We start from the raw sequence: 8,275 nt of genomic DNA, 5'->3' as shown, positions 1-8,275 counted from the left end.
ATATATTACATTATTATTCATAATAATAATAATACAATCATAATGATGATAGGAATTGATTTAGGTAATATCTAACTTACCAAATTTGAAAAAATCTATTTAAAAATAATTAATTAATTAAATAAAATAAAATAAAAACAACACTTATACTTTATCAGTATCATCTTACACGCATGGCACAGTCTCTGGACTGTGTCATGCGTGTAGCAGTATTCCCTTTTCAGGAAATATTGCATTTTTCCTATTTGCTTTTATTTATTTAATTAATTAAATAAATCATTCCCACAAAATATGGTATTATCTTTTTAAAGAAAAAGATCACAACCATAATTTTAATTTTAATTTTAAATTCAAAATTCAAAATTCAAATTGATTATCATCATTAACATCATCTTTTAAAAATCAATAAATCAAAACTATTTTGACTTATCATTTTTATTTTCTCCTACTCAAATAAAATAAATGATTTCCAAAATTAATTTATTTATTCTATATATATTTAGAAATTCTATATTTAAATAATTAAATATATTTTCAAAATTTTAATAACTTTTTATTCAACCTCAATTATCACATAATTATTTATTTGACCCGAAGAGTAAAATTCTCCTCAAATCTCCAAATTACAGTTTTACCCTTGTATCAACTCTTACCTTGATATGGTGTCGATAGAGTCACCCTGGGGACCTATGGACCTATAATATCAAGCTCCAATAAATATTATATTATTAATCAAAGCTTTTTTATTAAATAATCATATTTATTAATCTCATGATTACTCCACTATAAATATGAGATTGAACTCTTGATAATTATAAAAATATATTTATAGAGTACTTTATTAAAGAATAAAGTGTCCATTGATATAATCGTTACATACAACATTAATCCTCTATTAATGGTTCATAATTAAAAGGGAATAAAATTACTATGTTACCCTTTTAATTATATCTAGTTTCTAGTGTACCATTGTCTTTATTAGTGAAGGTTGTGTCACAACAAGTTTGCGACGTGAGCGCTCATAAACTTTTCAGTCTCAAAAGTCAACCCATTAGGGAACCATTATGCAATCTATAAGAAGGTATAGATTCCATATATGTTGAACTATGTCCCCAACCATATATATCATTGAGTCCCCAAAACAATTGTTCGTAGCCTGATCATTCTGACAAACCTTAACGCATGAATCAAAGGATCAAGTGACATATATAGAAGTTCATAGTAATCTCAGGATTAAGATTATCGTGTATATGATCATCGTTTGATGTGTTTGATTAATACTATGAAACGGTGTTTAAACAAGTATTAACAAATCACATCTGGTCCAGTTTTATATATCACTATATATAAAGTACTTTCACTAAAGTGTCCTACTACACTAGTGACCTGGATCTAGGTCAATTGCATTCATAATGCTAGTGAACCGTACTAGCAGTAATTAATCTAAAGATTCCATAACTATATTTTACTGCGAACTGTTTTAAGTTCATTATCTCAATCTCGATCCTCTCATACCAATATGAGATTAAGACCACATAGATGAACTTTGGAATTTTGTGATATTTACTTAATATTTTCAACATAATATCGGACATAGTCTATATATAATAATTCAATTTAATTATTTATTTCATTTAAAACATTTTTCAACTATAATTTCTTTAAGGGCACTATTCCCAACAGAACCAGCCATAAGTTGGAGAGCTTTAGTGGCAGCGTGTACACATGCAGCTTGCTCGGCCGTCACGACCAGGGATTCGATGAGGAACTAGGGTCAAACCCTAATTTTTCCGCTTAGGCCGGAGTATTTTGTATTCATCTTCTATGTTGTAAATAACTGTTTAAAGATGTATTTTTGGGATCCCATGCGCAAACTTAAACTTTTTAATGAAAGAAAATATTATGTTGACCAAAATTTTTAACTCTAATTCGTTAATTACTTCTAGTTACACGTTTATGTCCAAATGACTTGATTAGCGAGTCAAGCACTATTTAAAATACACAGTGTAATAGTCTTGGCTATCGAGGGCGATACATTTGGTGCATAAAATAAAGTACCTTTCGATTTGAACTTTACCTTAGTGAAAATACCACAAAGTCCTATCAAAATTATTAGTTGCTTAAATGCTTGAACCACGTATTCTGTATGATAGAACCGGTGATACCTCACACACCTTCACCACATCTTTTGCTTTCCCACTTTCTCTCTTAGCACTATCATGGCCATGTGCTCATCTCTTCGTGAACTTTCCAGGGAGAAACTCTAACTCCCATGAGAGGCGACACCACCTCTAAGTCCACATAGGTGAAGTTCTTACAACATCTTTGCTACATTTATAGATGCTTGTTACACTCAACTGAACTTCATTAAAAGCCCTAGGCTTAACCCTAACTCGATAGTAACCAACTGTAACTATCTCGGATGGAACTCACCATAAGTTTTAGTGTTGAAACTATTTACTTATCTATGACTTGTTCTTACCCATTGAACTATTTCTCTTGATTTGTACAAGTTGTAAATTAGGTTTCCATCATTGGTGAATCTATTATTCTAGGAGTTTCAATCCCATCCCTTTTGAAGTGGAACTCACCAACCTCTTCGCAAGAGGTTTTGTAAATGGATTCGCTAAATTCTCACTTGTCTTTGTATATGAGATCGATATGATTAATCCTAGAATTAATTGTCTCACACAATCATGTCTTAGGCTTATATGTCTAAACTTCTCATCTCATTATAAGCTCTAGCTAATGTGGCTTGTTTGTCACCAGTGGGATATTCATCATGAATTTCCTAAGCCACTTGGCCTCTTTGTCATTTGCCGCTTGAGCTATATACTCATTCTCCATGGTTAAGTGAAATATATGTTTGTTTCTTTGGGCCCTAAGAAACCGCTCCTCTTTTGAGCATAAACACCCAACCACTTGTGGAGAGATTATCTCCTACACTTGATATTCAACTTGTATCAGAATATCCTTTAAGTATATTAGAAAACATTGGAGATCTAACTTCTTGGTCCTCTTTAGGCACCTTAGAATTCTCTCAATTTACCTTCCAATGTTCGATACTTGAATTGCTAGTAAATCTACTTATTTTACTAACTGCATATGCAATATTCACTCTTTGTACAATGAGCAACGTACATTAGACTCCCTAATGCACTTGAATACTCAAGTTGAGCGACCGTTCTACAATTATTCTTTTCAAGATTTATGCTTGAATAAAATGGTATATTCGCCTCTTTAATTTTGAGATTACTAAACTTGTCAAGCACTTTCTCAACAAAGTGAGCTTGACTTAAGGCATAACCCCCACTATTTCTTCTCACTTTTATACCAAAGAAGGTATCGACCTCTCAAAGGTCCTTCATTTAGAAAGTGGAAGATAGAAACCTCTTCATTTCTACTATGACTCTCATCTCATTACTCAAAATCAACAATCATTAATATATAGACACACCAAGGTGACATAACCATCACAAGTTTTAGTGTATAAGCACTTGTCCACATTATTGTGTCTACACCCATCCAAGACAATAGCTTTATCAAACTTCTCATGCCGATGTTTTAGTGTTTCTTTCTAACCATATAATGATTTAACAAGCCTACACACTTTATGTTCATTTCTCTATATAACAAAACCCTCTGATTGTTCCATATAAAACTCCCCAGTGAGATCTCCATTTAGGAATGCCATTTTGATATTCATTTTATGAACATAAATGTTATATATTGAAGATAAGGACAATAAAACTCTTTTTGTGGTTGTCCTAGCAACCAGTGCATATGTGTCAAAATACTCGATTCCTTCCTATACCCTTTAGCTATTCATCTTAATTTAAAGGTTTGTATGTTCCATCATTGTGATATTTCCTCTTAAATATCAACTTGCACCCAATTGGTTTTGAACCTTGTGGAAGGTCTGCCGATTCTCATGTGTGGTTTAACATAATTGAATCAATCTCATCATTTATTGCCTCCTTCCAAAAAAACATAGTCTCTCGAAGACATTGCTTCTTAGTAGGTTTTTGGATCATCCTCAACTTGAAGAATCATAGGAAATTTTCATGTGACTTCTTCAAGTTTACTGTAGAGTATCTCTACTTGAGAACATTTCTCAATTGACCCCAACTATTTAAGCCTTTGGCTTTTCTAAGGCAATATTGGTTGCTCATCAACCTTTGGATCTTTCTCTTTAAGAGATTCTCCAACATGTGTGGGTTCTTGAGAGTTGCTATCACAATATAACATATTCTCAAAGAACTCCACTTATCTTGATTCAATTATCACATTAGACTCCAAGTCTAATAGCCAATAGGCCTTGCTATTTGAGGCATAACCTACAAATGCAAACTTAACGACCCTTGGACCCAAAATTTTCATTTTAGTCTTCGTGTTGTTACAATAAGCAATGCACCCATACACTTTAAGGTAGCCTAGGTTAGGATTCTTTCCTCTCCATAACTCATATGGAGATACATTGTTCTTTTCATAGGAATTTGATTCAATATATGGCAGGCAGCAAGCAAAGCTTCACCCCACAAATTATAACACAATTTAGCATGTAAAAGCATAAAGTTAATCATCTCAAGATAAGTCATATTTAGCATTTTGTTGTGGAGGGCATGGTGCAGTGCATTCATGTATAATGCCATGTTGTTCACAAAACACATTGAAATCATTTGAAAAATATTCACCACATCTATCACTTCTAAGAGTCTTTATTTTCCTTTCCAATTGATTTTCTACTTCAACTTTATAGATTTTAAATGCATTAAATGTCTCATCCTTTGTAACGACCCGAATTCGCTAATAAGGCTTAAGGTCCTTGATTAGTGTGCCTGGAGTGCATAATGGGATTTGTGTATGTATCTTTAATGAGTAAAATGCATGATTATGATTTAAAGCATGTTATATGATTATTTGACTATTTGAGATGCATGACTATGTGTATTAGTATGCTGTAGGCCCTGATTGTGGTAGAAGGGCATAATTGTAATTTTGGCCATTTTGGGCATGACTGTATTGATATCTGTGATCTGTGACTCGAGACGATCCTAGAAAGAGCGGATTAGCGGAAAAGTCAAAGCGGGAATTTATACCCGGCTTGGGTCAAGCTTGGGGAGTTTAATTGGGAATCTAGAGAATATATTAAGGTTAATTTTGATGATGAGGAATATATATTTGGTGATTAATCAGGTATTAGGTAGCAAGCGGGAAATTATTAGAGACACTCGAGGAATTAGTGGGAATTGGGTAAAATGACTAAAATGGCCCTACATGGACAAAAAGGTTTAGAATTTATAGGGAGGGCATTTTGGTCATTTGGCTTTCTAGAGATAAGTTAAATGAAGCTTTATATTTAGTGGGATTGGTAGAAAAGAGTTATAAGGCTGTAGAAAAAGAAAGAAAAAGGAAGAAAAAGAAAAGAGAGAAAAACATAAGGGTTTTGTCTCAAAAGGATCGGTTTGTGGTTCTCCCACCATTTCCCTTCATTTTTCTTGGAGCAAATCTCAGAGGAGAGCTAGGATAGGCTGAGCATAAGGGATCCCAAGCTAGACTTGAAGATTGGCAAGGGATTAGCAAGATCACATCAAAAATTGAGGTAAGCTTTTAGAAGTTTCAGTTTTAGGGTTTGACTGGTTTGAGCTGTGTATCTAAGCTGAATTGATGGGGATTTTAGGGGAATTCAGGCCAAGGTTGAGAAGGAGCAAGCTAAGGAGGTCTAGGGTTCAACTCAAGGTCGAATTTCCATCAACGGTATGAATTCTAAGTCTTTAACTTTGATGTTTGACTGAATTTCTGGGTTTAGGGTTGCTTATGGTAGATTTTGAGATTTGGGTTGCATGAGCTTGGGTTATGAGTTCTTGGGATGTTTGGGATGAGTGTGAGGTGTTGATAAGTTTGTTTTTGGGTTTGAGAAAGATTTGGACAAGTTTGGGGTTGAAATGGTTGAAAGAAATCGCAGAAAACGAATTTGGGTGTTGCCTGTCTGCAACTAGCGCTACAGCACTAGTCTTTGGGCGCTGTAGCGCTAGGCCCTATTTCTGGGGATGTTCGGTTCTGCTTGTAGCGCTATAGCGCCCTCTTTAGAGCGCTGTAGCGCTGCACTGTTCCCAGAAAGGGGTTTTTGGGTTATTTTTGAGGGATTTTGACCTAGGGTTCGGGGTTCGATTCCACCACCTAGTTTTGTGGATCTAGGACTTCCCGGGGGCTCGAGATTGGTCCCGAGGCTAGGTTTTGGACTTGAGGTTTGGTGATGACTTTGACCTATGGATTTTGTTTAGGTGAGCGCTAGGGCTCGAGTGGGATCGTGCTCAAGGAGTTAAGTGATCAAAGCTATCGAATTGGAAGGTAAGAAAACTGTAGTACCCGAGAACAGGGCATGGGCCCATAGTATTATTGCAGGGCATGGCCCTAGATTGTAGTAAGTACTAATGTATAACCTTAAATGAATTATTATATGTTTGAATGATTATTTCGAGATGTACTATATATGTGATTATAGTGAAATGAATGGCTAAGGCCGAGAGCGGCGGAGGCTGAGAACGGCCGTGGGGCCGGAAGTAACACCTAGCACATGGAGTGCTTATAGTCAGGGTGGGACCCGATGGGTACATGAGATATCCTTATGGTAAGGACCGAGACCCCAGGCTTTGGTAATGCCTTTGGGGCGGCATGGCCGTGTTTGTTCAATCTGATGGTCTTCCTGTTTATCAGTGGATTATATGTTAACTATATAATATGCACATGTTATTTACTGTATGAGTTTTCTTGCTGGGCTTCGGCTCACGGGTGCTCTGTGTTGCAGGTAAAGGCAAAGATTTAGTCAACCATCCATGAGTATGGAGAGCGTGGGGGCGGCGCGTACATGTTCTGCCTGCCCGACTGCTTTGGTTGGGGGCATTTTGAATATGGCTGTATTAACTTGTTCTTTTGATAGTTAATCAAGTGTAAATCTATTTTTGGGTTGTAAATATTTTGTAAACCTTATTTTTGGGATCCCAGATGTTTGATACTTAATGTTTTCAATAAAACTAAGCATTTTTAAAGATTACAGCCTTAACTTCTGGTTTAGTCACACTTTTGGTTTTAGAAACCTCATAGAGTCAGTTAGTTGCACAATTTCCGTTTTAAACTCACTTAGTAACGGCTCTAAGGTAGTAGGGCGTTACATCCTTACTCTTAAGTAAATGCACATAATTATACCTAGAGCAATCATCTATAAAAGTCATGAAGTATCAATTTTCTCCTCTAGTCAACATACCATTCAATTTACATAAATCACTATGTATTAAATCTGGCAAGTTTTAACATCTATCAACACTTGGAAAAGGTTTCTTTACCATTTTAGATTTAACACATAATTCATATTTATCATGCTCACTCACATCATAATTAATCAATCCACATTTAACAACTCTTTTAATTGTGCTATAACATATATGAGCAAGTCTATTATGCCACAAAGTAATTGAATTGGAATTAACCACATTGCAAGATTTAGATATCTTATCATTATTGTCACTATCAAGAGTACAAAGTTTTATCATTCCATCAAATGAATAACCATTTCCCATAAAAGTGCTCAATTTAGTCAAATTGAGTTTACCAAATTCAAACTCCATTTTGATACTGGATTTACTCAATACACTTACACTCATAATGTTTCTAGTCATATTGGGAACATAGAAAATATTAGTTAGAATCACTTTCTTTCCATTAGTGAAGAACACATCAATGCAGCCCCTTCCAAGTACCTTGAATCTCTTTTAATTTCTCATTTGGACTTCAAGTCCCATATTTGCACTTTCAAAGGTTTTGAAAAGAGTTTTATCATAGGTTGCATGAATGGTGGCACAAGTATCATACAACAATCCTTGCACCTTCCATTGGGTTGCATTAACTTCACTCAAGGTTGCAATCATCTAAATATCAAATGCATTGGCCTTTGTATATTTACTTAGATTTAGAATGCTCTCAACATCAAATGAATTGACCCTAGTATCTTCCATTTCTTTTGCAATGATCTCATCATCAATTCCATTGACATGTTCACCTTCTCTTAAGGTTGCATTAGTCTCATCACTACATGCATGAACTATGCCAATTCTCTTTAGGGTTATCATGCATTCATCATCAAATGCATTATTCTCAATTAGGGTTGCAATGCATATCTCATTAAATGCATTAAATTTAATCAAAGTCACAAAGATCTCGTCATCAATTAAAGTGACCAAATTAAATTTATTTAGAACTGCAATGATCTTAACATCAA

This window comes from Humulus lupulus, chromosome 1, assembly GCF_963169125.1.
Source record: "Humulus lupulus chromosome 1, drHumLupu1.1, whole genome shotgun sequence".
In the NCBI taxonomy this organism is placed as follows: domain Eukaryota; kingdom Viridiplantae; phylum Streptophyta; class Magnoliopsida; order Rosales; family Cannabaceae; genus Humulus; species Humulus lupulus.
The sequence above is the reverse complement of the archived record's forward strand: the minus strand, read 5'-3'. Positions refer to the sequence as shown.